Source organism: Dermacentor andersoni, chromosome 4 (assembly GCF_023375885.2).
Source record: "Dermacentor andersoni chromosome 4, qqDerAnde1_hic_scaffold, whole genome shotgun sequence".
Classification (NCBI taxonomy): Eukaryota; Metazoa; Arthropoda; class Arachnida; order Ixodida; family Ixodidae; genus Dermacentor; species Dermacentor andersoni.
In genome coordinates, this window is record NC_092817.1 from 29,169,869 (window position 1) to 29,187,467 (window position 17,599).

Genomic DNA, 17,599 nt, shown 5'->3' on the forward strand with positions numbered 1-17,599 from the left:
CGGTCGCTTTTATAATTTATTCTCAAGTGCAGATCCAGCAAAAAGCATCTCGTGCTTTTTTTGTTTTGTTTACGGGACAAGCTTCTATTCAATTTAATATTTTGCAAATTTCTGTGAAACAAAGCGGTTAGCGGCTTTGGTCGTTGCTTCCGTTTTGGAACGAGGGTATAGCGCCTTCCTTATTGTTTTCTCAGTAACGTTACTGTAGCATGCTGATTACATTACACAATATATGAATTATATACCTATTTTCAACTACATATTCATAGGGAGTATTTTTTCCGTGACGCCCAAGCGCTAAGCCTCGATAATTAGTAGAAAGCGGGCGTGTGAACTTTCCGCTTGTATGCCTTGCATGTTCATGCGTTCTTAAGTGTCACTGACGGGGTCGAACGTGCACCATAAGTACTGCCGCTTGAGTCAGCAATGAACAATGACGCAGTTTGTGTCGGGTGCAACCGTTTCGGCGACCATTTAGAGCCTGTGTAGTCGTCTGTGCCATCATTAAGACAAGACCAATCACGGAAATGTTGGCGATGGCCTCATGATTTCGCCGATGGCTTGTCGTCCTGTTTTGTTCGTTCGCTTACCTTTCCTTCCTTGCACACTGTGCGCATAAGTCCCGTGTATGCGTGGGCGACAGTACTAGAAATGAAGTAGCGCAGCTGTTTTCGATCAGTTTCGATCGGTTTTCGATCAGCGAAATGTCGAAAAGCTGCATTTGGAATTGCGGCCCGTAGTGCTGATATGCGTGGCTGGCGTCACTCTCTCTCCCGAATATTCTCCTGCGCGAGGTAGCCCAAACGCTAGACAACTCCTTGGTGATCCTTGTGAAACCGGTATTGCGATGTGTGCACGCTTGCCAAGTTTTTCAGGTATCGTGTAAAGTATTTTTCCTCTGAGCTCGTCTTTTTCTTTAGCGTTCTTTGCGTAAGGATGTTGCACAGCTCCACTGTATGTTTGTGAAACGGTTTCATTGTTCTCTTTTCGAGAAGCCGGCTGATTTAAGTTCACCAAGACAGAGAACAAATTGAAGCTTAGCTTGTGAAGATGCTTAGCCTGATTTTCCTGACTGTGGCGCTCTGCCACGTTTCGAGAGAGTGCCATCATGGCGGGAGCGGCTCGCCTCCTTCGTGATTCCGAGTAAGCCATCGGTGCTCGTGTATAAGTTCCTCCCTGAGCGATCAGGGCCCTGCCGAAAGTGGATAGTGCGGGTAAAGGAGAAGGACGTTGCCTAAATGGCCTTCATTAGGGGACAGGAAGCGGAGGCCTCCCGTCCCCGACCCCGAGCTTATCCGCTGCCCTCGTTTCGGTATACCCGTGCGATTTCTGATAGCAGACCTCCCCCCCCCCCCCCCCCCCCCACGTCCACTACCGACCTCCTCCGCGCCCCCCGCCTTGTGTGTCGTGGTGGCTGTTCCTTCTGTTTATCATGAGGGGTAGAGGAGCGGGCGTGGCGAAACGTGATAAGCCTCTCAGACTCGGAACTCCCATTGTCCAGAAGAAAATTGGGATGAATCGTCACGCGCAAATTGAAAATAAAAGCTTGCCGCAGCTCCCAATACCGAGCTAGAAAAGAAAGCTGGCACTTGAATCGGAAGTTGATATATTGTTCGACAAAATAAGTAGAGAGAGAGAGAGAGAGAGAGAGAGAGAGAGAGAGAGAGCGGACGGTTAGAGTTTAGGGGACTTCCTCGCCGATAAAGGTTTGTCGTCAAGCCAGTCACTTCAGCTTTGCTAGGAGATTGTCTTGACACTTGTTCCCCACCCCCTGCATCGTCTATTTGTGCAAGTCGAATTTGATAGCCTGTAAAGTGACAATGGCCGAGAAGAAACAAACACGCGTATGCAAGGAAACCCACTTGTCCGTTGATCCGCGACTCAGTCCGTTGGTGTATACTATATCTTTTCTGTCTAATTTGTCCCCGGTTGTCTTAGCGCCTGTATTATTTTCTTGCCTGTTTACTTTGTTATCAAATCGCCGAGCAGTGAGCACGGCGCTCTTCATTTTTTCCCGTCCGATGCTGACCCACCTCTGCGCCCATGCTTTGACGGTTAGAGTTTAGGGTGCTAACTCTCCTACACAAGTGTACATGAAGCCAAGCAAGGAAGGCATAGGGGAAATTAATAATGTTTGATATAATCTGTCTAGTTAGAGATGACTGCTAAATTTGCGATACTGTTCACATTGTTCTCGTTTATCACATAGTGAGAGCTTCAGCTGGGGCTACCTGAATACCTTAGGTAGAATGGTAGAATACAAAGGTTCATTTACCTGTTGCCTGTTTCTGAGAGAGAGAGAGAGAAAATGATAAATGAAAGGTAGGGAGGTTAACCAGGACTGAGCCCCGTTGGCTACCCTACACTGGGGAAAGGACACGTGCTATACATATGGTGCCTGCGGCAAATTTAATGCTGCCCGTCCACCTCCATGGTTCTGGGATACCTAAGACTCGCAATGCTAAAACACGCACGTGCACATAAGTGGCCAAGAAAGTTGACGGAGGGACAGCCGTCGGCGTAGCTGAGTTATTGGAGCAAGCTGCACACGTATAATGTGTAGGTTGTTGGTCGGCTCTCAAAGGCGGCAGAAGTTGTCTTTTGATGCAAATTCTTGGCATTACCAGACAAGTTTTCTTTCCGGCTGTGTAGCTATCCGATCCTAATGTGGCTACGCGAATGTGGGCCGATCCTGAGGACCCGAGGGTATGTACCGCTGGGTATGTGCCCGTAGGGCCATTGGACAAGTGTCACTGGCTATGTGCCGCTCTTCAGTGAACCTCTTCGACGCAAAGTTTGGGCACTGTGTATGTTTCAGTGGATATGCGCGGAATTCGCGGCGGCGCCGCCAGAAGGCGCAGCATTTCCACGGGGAGGTACGAAAGAGGAGCCCATTTGCAGTACACGCCTTATATACCTGACACGTTACGGCTATTCGCATACACTGTAAGAAGCAGGCTATTATTTTAACAAGAATTTACCTGTAATATTTGGCTGCCAACGTTCTGCCGTAAAATTTACACATTAGCGTTTTTTTTTTTTTAGTTTCACAGCATGTGGTCATGTGTTCACCTAATATTACTGTTAAACTACAGGCCCTAAAATATACGTACTTTTTACATCTAAATACCATAAAATGTACGTAGTGCTGTAAAATCAACGTGAACCTGTAATTCTTATTATCCTTATTGTGCAGTACAATTAAGGAGCACCACGAGGGTTGCAATGTGGGCTTGTTGGTAATGCATCTTCAAGGGGAGTATGGTAGCGTGATTCAAAGACGAGACAAGAGAAGACACAAAGTTTTTGAATCGCGCTACCATACTCCCCTTTAAGAAGCACCAGTTAAATATATGAAATTAGGTGTTTTTGTGCTCACCTGATACGCTTTTACAACTTAATATTCATTACTTGCAATATGCCACAGTTGCCTGCTTTGCAGGCTGCCATGCCTATAATGCAGCAGAGAATTCGGTACGGAGGAGATGGCACAGTGTGACAGCCTTCATTTATTGATGGAAAATTATCACTGCTGAATTTCCTCTTGGTGAAAGACGACAGCAGGGTAAAATTCGTGCAGTGAGCTTTGCCAACATGTCAAGTTGTGGGCGCACCTGAAAACAACAAAAGTAACATACTCATCACCCCATGGCTAAGACATATTGTGGACAGATACAGAAATAAACTAAAATGACTATCGCAAGCAATAAAACGTTTTCAAAGCCGTGGAACCTAGCCTAAGTCATCTTTGAACTTAGTGCCACGAGAACGAAAGACAGTCGTGCGACCAATTATGCTGCAAGTATTCATGTGGTAAAAAGCGTTCATGGCAAATACATCTAGCACTCTCAGAGGCATCCAGCATGCCGTCCAGAAGTTAAATGGCACTTACTTACTCATCCACTAGATGAGGAGCTTTTATAATGTTGCCCCACGTATACGCGATGACAATCTGATATGTACAGTTTGATTAACTGCGAGTTCGATTATCCTCTTGTCCAAGCTTCGATACGCAGCGTAATCACCACCGCGGCTGTCGCTGTTGTTGTTGTCCTGAGTGGCCGTGGCACATACCCACAGTGGCCAAGAATCGGGTAGTTCAATTAGGTGCATAAAAATAATTTCCCGCCAACCCGTGAGCGCGATCTTCTTCTCCATCTTCTTCTTCTGCTTTTATTTTTTTAATCACGCAAGCCACGCTGCCGCGCCACGACGAGATACGCATGCGCGTTCGTCACGTGGACAGGCACCGGCAGATTAGCGCGCGCCGGCGGGCGTGCTACGCCGGAAGTCTCTTCCTTTTCAGTATTTTTTCCCCTTACCCCGCAGGAGAGCTCGCGCGGCCCACAGATACGGGCAAGCGACGGTTTTTTGGGGGCTACAGGCGCAACGCTGTATATTTTAGTTCGTGCTGCGCGTAAAAAACACAGTACTTGTTATAGTGTACTTGGATAGCCATCGTAGATATGTTCTGCCCGACATTCACTTTTACTCCCTTTTAATAATATAATGATTATTTCAAATTTAGACCTCATAACTTAAAGGTTCAATTAATACTAGTCAGTTTCCCATATCTTTTGGAAGCGTCGTTGTCATATAGCTATAGACATATGGCGAGTGGAGGGAAAATGGAAGTTTATTTGGTGGAACTAGAGGAAAAATAGTAGTGGAAGCCGGAGAGATAAAACAAAGAAAAGAAAATAAGAGATGAAGTTTATACGTGAGGAAAGAGCCGAGAACGGAGCCGATGTATCACTGCCCCGCTCCGCCGCTTATCCATTTCGGAAAGGGCATAGCCTGTATTCCGCGAACACGTGTCCTAGGAGCTCTATTAGTTCACATCTCCGGAAGCAAACCGCCACCAGCACTATCGGAGCGTCGACGATGATGATGATGCTGATGGTGATACACGTTACTGTAAAAAATGGCTGTCTAGCGCATCTCCGCATCCTTTCCTCCTAACCGCTGCGGTGCCTTTCCTCTCGCTTACCTCGGCTATCGCGTGATCCGCTGCCGAGCCGCGATCCTTGGCACGGGCACAACAATGAGACATTCGTCTCGTTTCTCCTTTCTACACCTTGTAACGGCGAGAGTTATGGGAGCTGCCTAACGCGCAGCCGACGCCTCGGGGGATGTCTTTTTTTTCTCTTCCGGCCCGATTGTGATCGTCGTCGGCTTTCCTTTGCCAACAGAGACGTCCTGCAATGCTGGGAGTACGCAGCGGAAGCTGGATGAAAGCACGCTGCAGCTCACGGGGCTAGATTCCTTTTTTTTTCTTTTTATGGGAGGAGGATCACGTATGGCTGAATGCAAGTGCGTGCAGTGCTGCTGTGCTCCGGACATTTAGCTTCTTTTGCAGTGATAACGTTTTGAGGCCCTCTTTAAATGGCATTGCTGCAGCCATGGTCCCTGTCGCCGGATAACTTAAGAAAATCTCCGACGCTCGAGTGCCAATGATTCAGTTGGGATACACCCAACGTAACGTCCGAGTGAGAGCTATCGTAACACTGCATACGGCAGCGCCGTGCCGAGCAACGCAACAAATATACTTACGCGTCGTGATTAATAACACAATGGCCACATTTGCTCTACAAAGCGCCTTCCTGCTGCAGACGTATCGTGCAGGGCGTGTGTTCGCGGGTACATATTGACAAACGTGCCATTGTGCCATCTTGCGCTCATGGCGCGATCTGGTGAAGGTGCGGCAAACCATATAATAAACGCACCCTAGCCTTGCACGCGGCAACGGCAGCGCAAACTAACCTAACAGGTACCCCCCCGTTTCAAGCACTCAGCCAGAAATCGGCGGAAAACGCGCGTCCGGCATTTTGACGATATAAGTCGTTTGACCGACAGTGCGTGTATTTCTGTATTGAGCGGCCGTAGCCAAGCTACAAATTGGAAGTGTGGTGCCTCCACATAAGGTGCCAGCACTGCAGAAGCGCGGCGCAAATCTAAACGGGCCTCTGCAGAGAAAGAGCGCCATGCTTGCAAGATGGAAGAGCACGAACCATGGTGTCACGAACCATCGCAAGCGCTGCGGGACGCCGTCGTGCACATTGATACAGGGACTGTGTGTGCGCTTGGGAAAAGACGCTCTCCGTCGTCGAAGCCGCTCCGAACTGGTACGATTCGCCAGCTATCGCCGTGAATGTGCTGCGAGTGCCGCACGGTCCAGCAGTATACTTTATATATATATATATATATATATATATATATATATATATATATATATATATATATATATATATATATATATATATATATATATATGTTTGATGTATTATGCCTTCTCGCTCGCGGGATTGTCATATCGGAACGGACATATTCGAGAACACCTACGAGATTTCGTGCCGAGGTGGTGTGTACAAACACGGAATATTTAATGTCCAACGTGTCGCGCGCCTGCCGAGGACCCGCAGAGTGGCTTAACCCGTTCTTCTGCAAAGTACGGAGTCGGCGCTTCAAATCGGGGCGGCTACGCCTGAAAAATGCCGAGGGCACTCGTGTTTTGCCGAGAGCGTTATTGACAGCGCTTGAAAACGCATGTCCCGGAGTGACTATAGAATGACGCCGCTACGTTCAACGAAATGCAATGTATATTCTACATAAGCTTGCGGAAACAGTTGAAGCTGAAGCTCAGTGTAACGTTGCAAGCAGTGAAGGAATTCCTAGATTCTTTGTGTTCCTTCAATTGAAATGCATTCATGCCAATAATTAATGGCAAGTACACACACTTCCGTCGTTCTTTATCCCGCTAAGCGCATACGTAACCCTTGGGGTCCAGTTTGTGAAAGGAACACCCACTCGCAAGCGGCACAGTAGCGAATGGCGGATGGTCCCAATTGCGGCAGATGTGGTGTCGAAGAAACGACCGAACATATCCTGTGCGACTGCCCTACATACGAAGACGAGAGGAGTGCCCTTCGTACAGCTTTGGAGCACTTAGACGACCGTGCTTTTACAGAGGAGAAGATCTTCGGCCCGTGGCCTCGTGCGTCTGCTATGTGCAAGGCCACAAAGGCGCTTGTGCGTTTCTTGAAATGCACCAGCCAGTATGACCGCTTATGACTGACTGAGTGGTACACGCTTGTGAGCGTAACAGTGGAGACTGTGACGTTCTTTCTTCCTTCACTTTCAGTCCCGTTTCCTGCTTCCCCAGTACAGGGTAGCCTACCGGGCTCAGCCTGGTTAACCTCCCTGCCTTTTCCTTATGTCTCCTCTCTCTCTCTCTCTCTCTTAGGGCCCAGAAATTGCACGACGCCCGCGATATGAAAGTTCGCTGACACCGCAAGACGCGAAATTGTTTGTCCTCATTTTCCTTGTCGGTGCTTCTGCGGTCGGGTGGTTGGCAGCACGTCGCCCATCTATTCTCCGCGGAGCGGAGCACGACGTATATAGGCAGATCTCTCCATCGTCGCGCCTTGCTCGTGTTCATTGTTGAGGAAGAACCATGGTCACGCGATACGTACGTCGTAAATCACACTGCCTGACGCCTTTGTGCGTGGTCATTTTTATTTATTTATCTCTGCCGACAATTGGACCCTCGAGGGCTTTCTCCCTTTCGTTCCGGAACGAAGACGTACTGGGTCCTCGTCGCATAGCGCTCGAGACGCCCGCGCTCTGTGTAGTCTCATCTAAAGTATATCCTTGACGTCGCCCTGGCAGGGAACCAGATGTTCGACTCGCTGTTCGCGGTGCGGGTTGGCTCCACGCCTGCCTTCTGTGCATGTACCTTCCTGCCCTATACGCAGGCGTATGCGACGGTTACAAATTCACCTCTGCATGACATATAGTGCATGGTGCGTCTATTGGCCCCTGCTAGTCGTAGATGTCATTCGCTGTGACGGATATATTGTCATTAGCGGCGTTTAAGAACAGATGAAGACACCCGAAGTAACTGCTCGTGTTTATTTTCCCGTAGTGTTCCAGACCCTTAAGCAGACGTTATGTCCCGCAGCCGGATCCGGAAGTTTCGTTCGTTGATGGCTCGATCAACAGAGAGCAATTCAGGGCTGTCTCCGTGGCTTTGAGCGAATCTAATGCACGCCACTTCTCGAACAGTGCTTATTCGCGCACGACGAACTCGGTGGGAACTTCAGCATGGCACGTGGTGTCGTGTCGCTCGCGAGATGTTACGCGGACCGCATTTTCGTTTGCTGGATTTCGAGAAACGTTGCACTCTGCCTTTTATAGTGCGTGCCGCACAGTGGACGCAGGAACGTATGCCCAATACCAGTAAGAAAGGGCATCCATAAATTATTATTATTATTATTATTATTATTATTATTATTATTATTATTATTATTAGTAGTAGTAGTAGTAGTAGTAGTAGTAGTAGTAGTAGTAGTAGTAGTAGTAGTAGTAGTATGTGGATTAGAAGCATGGAAAAATACTGACAGAAAGGAAAGGAAGCGAAGAAGCTGGTTGGCAACTGTCACTGGTAAGGGCACGACACCTGCTTTCGTGTTATTCAGGAAGAAAGGGATAGGAACAGAAATGGAAGATGAGGCCACAAGAGAAGGAAGGGTGACACATCACAAAGACTGAAATAGTACAACGACAAAGAATGATTCACGTGAGTAAGAACAGGAAGAAATCACCGCACAACAAAAACATCAGCAGACATCTCGAAAAAGAAAGAAAGAAGGCCCGCGGTCTCGTCACTCGCTGCACTACCGAGCAAGTGGGAAAACGAAGAAGAGCAGAAAAAAAAAAATCCATGTGAGAAGCCATCTCATTAGCTTTTAGAAAAAAAAAAAAGAAAAAACAAAGAAGGAGGACGCGCTGAGACTTCGCGTCGAAAAGCCCACAGTCACAATGCATATTTGTAGAGTCAAATGTATATACGTGCGGTCTCGGGCGCCTTCGGTTTGGGGGCATCGATACTGTGTGCTTATCACGACGTCGTAGCCGACAAAATATATGTATCTGTATATAAAAAAGATAGCAAATCACCGATGCGCGCAGAACCTCGAAGCGTGGCTGCTGCGCGGATCCCGGAGCGAAACTTCAAGAATAGAAGAGACCGGGGCAATCTCGGCGGGGAACAACGGCGGCGGTCTCGCTACCGGCGGAAACGTTTGCAGAAGCCGCACCGTCAGCTCCTGGGCCTGGGAGCACCGTTTAGTCTGGCCTGCTAGCCTTCGCTGGCAGGCGCGGGGCGCAGGCGTATCGTTACTCAAGGCGCCCGCAGCCTTTTCTTTCTCGGGGATCGAGGCGCTCGCGCGATCTCACTCTCGCGGCAAACAAACTGCCGCCATCGACTTGCCTCCTCTTGCGTCCGCTGACAGAGCGGAGACGACAATCGGGTCGCTGGAACGGGGCGCAGCGCGCTGCTATTCAGCATCGTAGTTAGGGGCAGTAAAGCCCATGCCGAATTAAAAAAAAAGAGAAAAGAAAGAGAATCAGATTTATAAGAGAAAAAGGAGAGAGAAAGAGAAAGGTAAAGTATAGAAAGTTGATTTCGCATACTTGTATAGTTGACGTCGCACTAAGGCGCGAAATTGGAGATTCGTTGTTGTGCTGATTCTGCGTATCCACCTCGTATTAGATCAACTCTGAGGAAGGTGTGCGTAATTTATGTTGATAAACGCAGAGCGTTACGCGGTAAAGGATGACAATAAGCACGGGGGTAGCGCCTTTGCCGTGTACTGACCGTCGTACTGTGCTGCATTCTGCAGTTCGTTGTCAGGATCGCGTCGGCCTAATTTCCCAGTTATCAACTTTGCGCGTAATCATTAAAGCTTTCAAGTACATCAGAGTGAACAAAACATATGATATTACGCTTTTCTGCGAAAAAAAGTAATTGCCTATGTTTCTAAGCAATCAGTCGGAATTTTTTTTTTTTCGATATTGTTCAACACGGGACTGCGGCCGCCAGGGGAACAGGGATTGATAAAACTTTGTTTATTGCCTCTGCCATATAGCTCTACTTCAGTCTTTGTTCAGTTATTGGTGCTCACTGTTGCCTAGACTTACGAGTTCCTGTGTAAGTGCGTGTGCGTTTTCGTGCTCATTCTTTCTTCCGTTTCTTTTTTTTCTTCATATCTTCTCGCCTGTGGTAGCATACCAAGCCTTTCGCTCGGCTAACCTCTCTATAGTTATCATTACACCTTCTCTAGCTAGCTCGCGCTTCTTTTTGAACACACCGGTTGAAGTATACTATGTATCCTTGTGATGCATTCTTGGGATACTTAAGTCGTCTTCTGATAAGTAGGCTCCATACGGAGTACGAATAACATGGCGGTTAGTGTTCAAGAGGCCACTGTCCGATGCTAGCGATCCGGCATAACGCAACGCCAAGTTTCTCTGCGCTTAAGCTCAGAAAACCCAAAACACAAAATATCGGTTTTTGCCAACTATACTGTATATATAGTTTCCGCTACCTTTTCTGTTGCTTCGACGCGTGGTATATACCGCACTTCCCAAGGCACTGCTGCGTGAGCGGCTGCCTGTAATCTCGATTAAGATTACGTTGAGAAGCATATATACCCGCGTTCCGTAAAATATCGCGAAATGGCCCACCCAGAATTGTGGGTGTCAGTGTTGCTAATTTGAGACTACGAAAGCAGTCTTGGTGACCTTAGGAAAATGTCTAAGCCGTACTAGCGAACAATCGACTGGCTATACGTATTGTTCGAAATAATACTGGAAACGAAATAGGTTTTGGATGATGATTGAACTACTTTCTAATCCTTCCTTATTTCCTATTTGAACTGCCACTGCACAGTCCAGTCAATTATGGAAGCTTTCGTTAGTATTCGGATTTACTGAAAATTCTTGAAGAAAGTTTCAACCTTGTTTTGCGGTTATGATATTATGTTGATCTCCCACGAACACACGGAAATGGGGCAATGTGCACATCGCGCTCCCTCTACCGAGATGGGCAAAGCTCTCCTCTGCACTGCCTCGCATGGGCTTGCGCAGACGTTGCCGGGTTCTGCGCTCTGGTCCTGAAGCCCTGTCCAGGACTGTTTGCAGAGGCCACTGGAGCTGTGGGCCGTCGACGCCGGGGCCCGTGGGGAGCAGCGGGCACGCAACGGTCCTCTCCCCGTATTTGGTCGGGGTTCATCCACCCCGGTGTTGCCGAGACGCGGCAGGGTGGGCGGGCAAGCCCTTGTTGTTCCCGGAGCGAAAGACCGCGACGCGACTCGGGGTGCTGCTCGGGAGACGTCTAAAAATAAGATGGCGGCCGCTCGCTTGCTTCCTTGTGAGATATAAATGAAGAGGGCGAGGGAGGGCACACTGCTGTGCGCGTTGCCCCAGCTCGCCCTCGCGGGTGGGGGCAGCGGAGGAGGGAACAATGTTTACGAGAGGGACGCTCGTCGACGGGCGGTTACGAGTTGACTCCTTTTTGGGCCGAGCCCTACTGCTGGCCCATAGGTGGCGTCCTCCTTTCTCCGCTGTTTTGCTGTTCCGCTCGAAAAATAATGGCGGGGTCGAAGGGGAAAACGAAGGTTGTTACGGCTGCATTCAAAAGGGGGCCGTCACCATCTCGACGCTGTCTATATATCCGCGAAATGTTTGTTCATCCAGCGAGACGGGAGCTCCCAGCTGCTCTGATGGAAAGCGCTGAGGGGGATATTTATTGATGTTTTCCTGGCACCGTGACTTTCTTCGGGGAGAGAAGGATTGACAGCTGGTATCGACTGGTGCTTGGCTCTCTGAACCAGATACGCGTTTCCGCTGGGGGTAAACACGGAAGTTTTTCCCGCGTCCAGCTTGTGTTTGCGAACGCTTCGGCGTGCTTCGCTCGGTCAGGTCGAAATTAAAGATCGAGATTTATGGCGCCCTGGCAGCTCATAGAGCAGATGGCTGGAAGAAATAGGAGATTTGTGGTCGCACTTGCTTGTACGGTTAACGACGCGATGTGTAGCCTAAGCTTTGAAAGCTTGCATTCTTTTTTATTTCTTTTTCTTTTTACGACAACGCAACATCTCACCTTCATCTTACGTCAGCGACATCAGCAGGTGGCAGGTTCTTGCCATTCACTCATATTGTCTCTTTCACAAGCGACATATACTAGGTTCAATACCCAGCACATATTTCTACTCCCTTTTCCCGTCCCCCAGAGTAAGGTAGCCAGCCAGACGCATTTCTGGTTAACATCCCTGCCTTCTTTCTTCATTTCCTCCTCCTCCTCCATTCGCTAAAACTGTTTGGTTCACAAGAGAGAGCCGACCATTATTTGATGTTGGCGCTAAACCGTCAGCACAACACAGTCTTTGCGTTGGTGCATGGTCTAAGAGCTCTTCGTCTGCTTCTTTCTCAGTTACCGGCGCGCAACACTATGGTGGCAATATCATGAGGGCCACTGCTCACGGGCACTCGCAATGTCCCATGTTATGATGATATAAATTTCTTCTTCTACTTCATCATTATCATCATCATCATCATCATCAGCCTGGTTACGCCCACTGCAGGGCGAAGGCCTCTCCCATACCTCTCAAACCACCCCGGTCATGTGCTAATTGTGGCCATGTTGTCCCAGCAAACTTCTTAATCTCATCCGCCCACCTAACTTTCTGCCGCCCTCTGCTACGCTTCCCTTCCCTTGGAATCCAGTCCGTAACCCTTAATGGTCATCGGTTACCTTCCCTCCTCATTACATGTCTTGCCCATGCCCATTTCTTTTTTCTTCATTTCAACTAGAAATGGACATGGACAGGACTTACATTCACCTATAGACTTACATTCGCCTTATATACACCTCCGTAGACTTGCGCACACCTCCGCTCGAAAATATTATGTAGGGACATGCGGTACTTTTTATGTCACTCGTCTATTGTGCAAGCCTGTCAGTCATAAACAGTGTGCTCCAAAGGATTCGGAACGTAAGAGCACAGCTTTAACATTGTCGCTGTAATGACGCATCATCGTGCTTTCTTTTTTTTATTTGACAGCCCGCACCGGTGGTGAGGCGGCGATTCTGCAATGATAATTGTACGAAAAATGCTTATTTTTTTTCTTTCCCTTTGGTTCTACCTGCATTTTATTATACTGAGCCGCTCTAGGGCGTGTGCGTTGACTTGTCGCTTCTGCGAAAAAAATAGTTTTTCTTCTTCGGGCGGACGCACTCGGGGCCAGCAATCTCACGACGTGTTCTACGTTTGCCCCGCTCGGCCCATCCCACCAAGCGCTCGGTATTCTTCTCGGGGGGGAGGTCATCGCCGTTACGCTGCTATCCGTTTCTCGCGGATCCTACATTGAAGCCAGCTGATGTTAGCGCGGCACTTGTAACATCTGGCTGGCCAGCTCGAGGGCCGAATTTACGATCGGGGTGGCGTCAGGTCGGTCGCTCCCCTCAGCCGGAGATTCGGTCGGAACTGTCGCCGGGGCAACGATCGCGTCCGCGCGTTGTTCCGGCGTCGAGCGACCGACCGAGCGCAACTGGGCGATTGCGACACCCGCCCCAATCTCCGCGCTTTCCGACCATCGCCTGCCTGCTCTGTGTCTTGCTCCGTATCTCGCAACCGTCTCACAGACGGGAGCGACTTTCTTCCCAAAGATTTATGTCGGCCTGCTCTGTGGTCTCAGTCGCGTAGTATTGTTTTTGCGGCTTCTCTTGCCCTCGTCTTTAGGATCGGATTGTCTTTCCTCTCTCCTTTTGAGCGAGCGAGCGAGAAGCATACCAACCTTTCATCCCCTGCCCCCTAATCAAGAATCTCTCTGTGGAGAAGATGCATTCCAGATTGTACGGCTCGCAATGTGGGGGTGCGCCGCTTTGGCGTTGCCCTTCGACGCCATTCCTCCTCATTTTCGCTCCAACACTGCCGAAGCCACTGGAATGCTCGCGGATGCTGCTGCGAGGTGGCTCGGCGAAAAGCGCACTTCCGCCAGCGGCGGTATCCAGCGCAGGGTGCCGTGTGTTGCGACGCTTGAACGTGGTATTTGCGCAACTCGATCCTGTGGTGCGATCTGGATTTCGCGGTTTCCAGCTTCACAGTTTTCGAGTCAACCTGCTTGGCGCGGTAGCAGAGCTATTGCTCGTTCAAGTAACTTTAGGAACTGTACACGTTGTTTCCCTCGAAACGAAAATACAAGCTTTGTTTGATGATGCAGCAAGTAGGAACTCACGTTCATTCTTCCCAGCAGCCCTCGTAGGGTAGACAACGGTGGCGTTATCGGCAGCTACATGAAATTGCAGTCGCATAGCTAAGTGACGGCCACATAAGCGCATTCTATTGTACTATTTACCGAATCATCCTGCAAATATTAAGTGCAGGGAAAATAAATTGGCAGTTCTGTAAGTATGGATGTGCATGCTTTTGGCGTCGCAATTAAACTTGATTCATCCAGCCTATAACGAATTCGTAAGACAGCTTATCGACTTCTCTGTGCAGTGGAGTCTCTTGTGATACACCGAGTGTCACTTCATTTCTTTCGTCATTGCTATTGACGTTTTGGCCAGGTTCCGGCCGAAATGTCAGTAGAGAGCTATGCTACAAGCGGCCTGCCATGCAATGAAAGTACTGTAAGTTACAGGTTACAGTATGGAGACCCTGGTTCCAAAAACAAGTAAAAACAAGAACTGTTGGCTCGTGAAGACTGTAGCTAACCTCAAATGTCATCAGCGTGCTCTGAGATGTTAAAAGCTATCCTTTCAGCACTACTTCTCGGCAATTTTACCTTGCCGTGCTTGAACAAAAGAGAGCTGTCGTTCTAAGCCCCCCCCCCCCCCCCCCCCCCCCCCCCCCCCCCCCAGAACGACAGCTCTCTTTTGTGGGTGCACAAAAAAGAAAAAAGGAGAAACAAAAAATGTTTGTGTGGTATGGTGGCCACTATATAGCATGAGGAACAAGTGGACAGCTCAGTGAATGACATGCCAGTGCGGCAGCCTTAGTGCACCTGCCATAAACGCAGCCAACCAAGTCCTCGTCCGATACGGCGCGCTGCCACGAGTCGATGTTAGCTGCGTTCCTTGCTCGTTCGTTCATCTGCGACTCGTTCATTGCTATGGTTTTATCGCGTACCTTTCTCGTTTTGCATTATTTTTTCAACAAATGAATTTGTCCGTGTTTGCCTTTCTTTCCACAACGATGAGAAATTCACGGCATAATTTAACAGCATTCGCCTCCTAATTAGACGGCTTCTAACCAGATATCGTCTCTGCCGTTGCATGCACGCATGGCACTGTGGCACTGTTATGGCACTGTTACCGCGCAGTCTTCCCGCCTCCTTCCCGGGCGTATCCGCCTTGGCGCTCACTTGGATCTCGGTACTCTCAATATCTGAGACGCAGGAAGTCACAGTTGTGCGTGTTTACATTCCTCCACTTATGCGCATTCCTTAATGACGTTACAACCCCCGTCTTCTTCCCCATTTTGGCTGCTTGCGCTCTTGAAATTATAGTAAACCTCTCTCGTAATGTTGACGGGTTCGCCCATTTTCATCTCATGTGACCAGCGCGTCCGTCAGCTCCAGTAGCAACTGTGCTCGTGCAGCGACGCGAGCGACCTCGCTCGCCCGTATGCTGCACTGTCGCCGCTCGCCAGGTGTGCAATCCGCGACGACAGTACGCGGCTGGCATTCGGGTGAGTCAAGGCGCTCTGTCGGCGACGGGGCGATTGCATTGGGGCCCTGTCAAAATGTCTCTCCGCGCAGGTGCAGCGCTACGCGGCTCTCTTCTACGTAGCAGTAAGCATGAAACCGGATGTTTAGACGCAGTGTTTTGCACGGCGTCGTGGTGTGCGTGGCTGCGCCTTGTCCCACCTGGCATGCAGATGAGCGTGTGTAACGGGGTGCGCTCTGCTACGGGATGCGTCGTGTTCTTGAGCGCGTGGCACATGCTGACTCGCAGCTGGGCATGTGACTGCAGTAACGCGATATACTGTTTCCTTGTATGTAAACGAAATTAAATAAGTAAATAAGCTCGGCATGGCGATAAATGAGATGTAGAAAGATGCTGCAGTTCAGTCAAATCCCAGGAGAATTGTATTTCATTACTTGTACTATGATTTATATGCCTTGACCTTGCAGATTTATTTTGTCCGACTCGGATATAATGCAAATGGAGAACGCAGGACGTATTATATTTCAAATTCAGGTTTATTTCGGTTGATTGTATGAAATATAGACAAAGTTCACGCACAGTAGGAGGTCCCGTGGTTGACGCACCCTAGGCGGGACCTCCTGTGAGAGTGACAAAATAAAATAAGAGCAGTGTGCATTAGCTATAAAACGTTCGCAAATGTGAAAATGCCACAAGATAATAACTCGCAATAACCGATCAATAAAGTGAGAAACTAATATTAAATAGAAGAGATTTCAATTTGATTTTTTAAACGTTTTATAGATGTTTCGCCTTCAACATTAGTGTCTAAGAAATTCCAAAATGTTGTGGATGAAAAAAGTACTTTGTTTAACATAGTATTTATCTAAGGCAAAAGAAGAATTTGCTTTGATAGGCGTTGGTAAAGTGAAAAGAAAAGTATACCAATACTGTACAGATATAATTTGAGAAGCGGCAATATGTTTAGTTGACAGGAAATAGAAGACGGTCACAGCCTGGATGAGAAAGTTAGGATTCGAACTCCTTTTTTTCTTTCTTACAATTAGAAGCAACCAATAGTTTGCCTTGTAGGGTCTAGATAACAAAAAGAATTTGCCAAGTAGGTTCGACAACAACAGCAACAGCAGCGAACATTAAAGCTAATACGAAACGAAAAAAAAAGTCATGTTTTAATGTGAAAAATAACGCCCGTGGTTCACTTTTCATCTAGACGGATAATACGCGCTACAGAAGGAAACGTTTTATTGTTAACGTCGCTCGAGAAGCTCGCTATCCTATATCGTTCGTATGCACACAGCACCATGGATATCCGGTAGAAGGTGCCGTTAGAAGTGCGCTGTCATTATATTAGGCTCTGGGCTACATGCAGACGCTTCCTTGAAACGTTGCTTGTGGCAGTGTGTGTTCGGAAGCTTTGCCATCGTTTGCTTCGACAAATGCTCGCTTTCTTTAAAGAGAAAACCGAATGTGAAAGCTATAGGATGTCTGGAATCATCAAGCCTTCGAGAACATGTATGTGACAAATGGCAGTGACAATGAACGTTCTACCCTATAGGATCGAACCGTCTGTACTCCACAGAAGTGTTCTTAGTTAACGTAGCGGGACTTTCCTTCGTACTTCTGAAATTTTGTTATATGGTGGTATGCATTAACAGCACATCTACATACCATATATATCTCATATCGATATACCTGGAACAGTTTACCTGTCTTGTCAGCTGTGATTAACCGCATCCGCCTTGCAGCAAAAACGGAAGGAAACGGCACCGGAAAGCCAACTTTCAGGAATAGATTCTTTCGGGTGAAATGCGCGTCAACGGAAACATCGGATGCGCTCTAGATAGTCGCCGCCGTGGAAAAGGAGGAAAAAAGAAAATTACTCAGCATGCGTCGCTGCACAGTTTCGATTGAGCGCTGTTATTCGAAGCCTTTTCGACATATATATCGTCGCGTCGACACATTAATACGTGCAGTTGCATGCCTGGACTATGATTCATGCCTTTACATTCGCGCTCTGTTTTTGAAACAGCTCAACGAACTATCGACTAACGCGCCTCTGGTATCCATGGAGTACTCGCCCGCCGC

The 17,599-nt window shown here is 48.4% G+C and overlaps 1 protein-coding gene across 5 annotated transcripts in view; it reads left to right on the forward strand.

The window, feature by feature from the left end:
* Window positions 1-17,599, forward strand: part of cv-c (RhoGTPase activating protein) — a 453,196-nt gene that overhangs the window by 116,632 nt on the left and 318,965 nt on the right. The window contains exon 1 of one of the 5 annotated variants that reach the window (XM_050183842.3): window positions 15,473-15,536. The exons of 3 other annotated variants lie outside the window; for them this stretch is intronic. The gene's annotated coding sequence lies outside the window, so the exon portion shown is untranslated. Of the gene's footprint in view, window positions 1-15,472; window positions 15,640-17,599 lie in introns of those variants that run through there. One more of the 5 variants, XM_050183839.3, reaches the window with a different exon arrangement.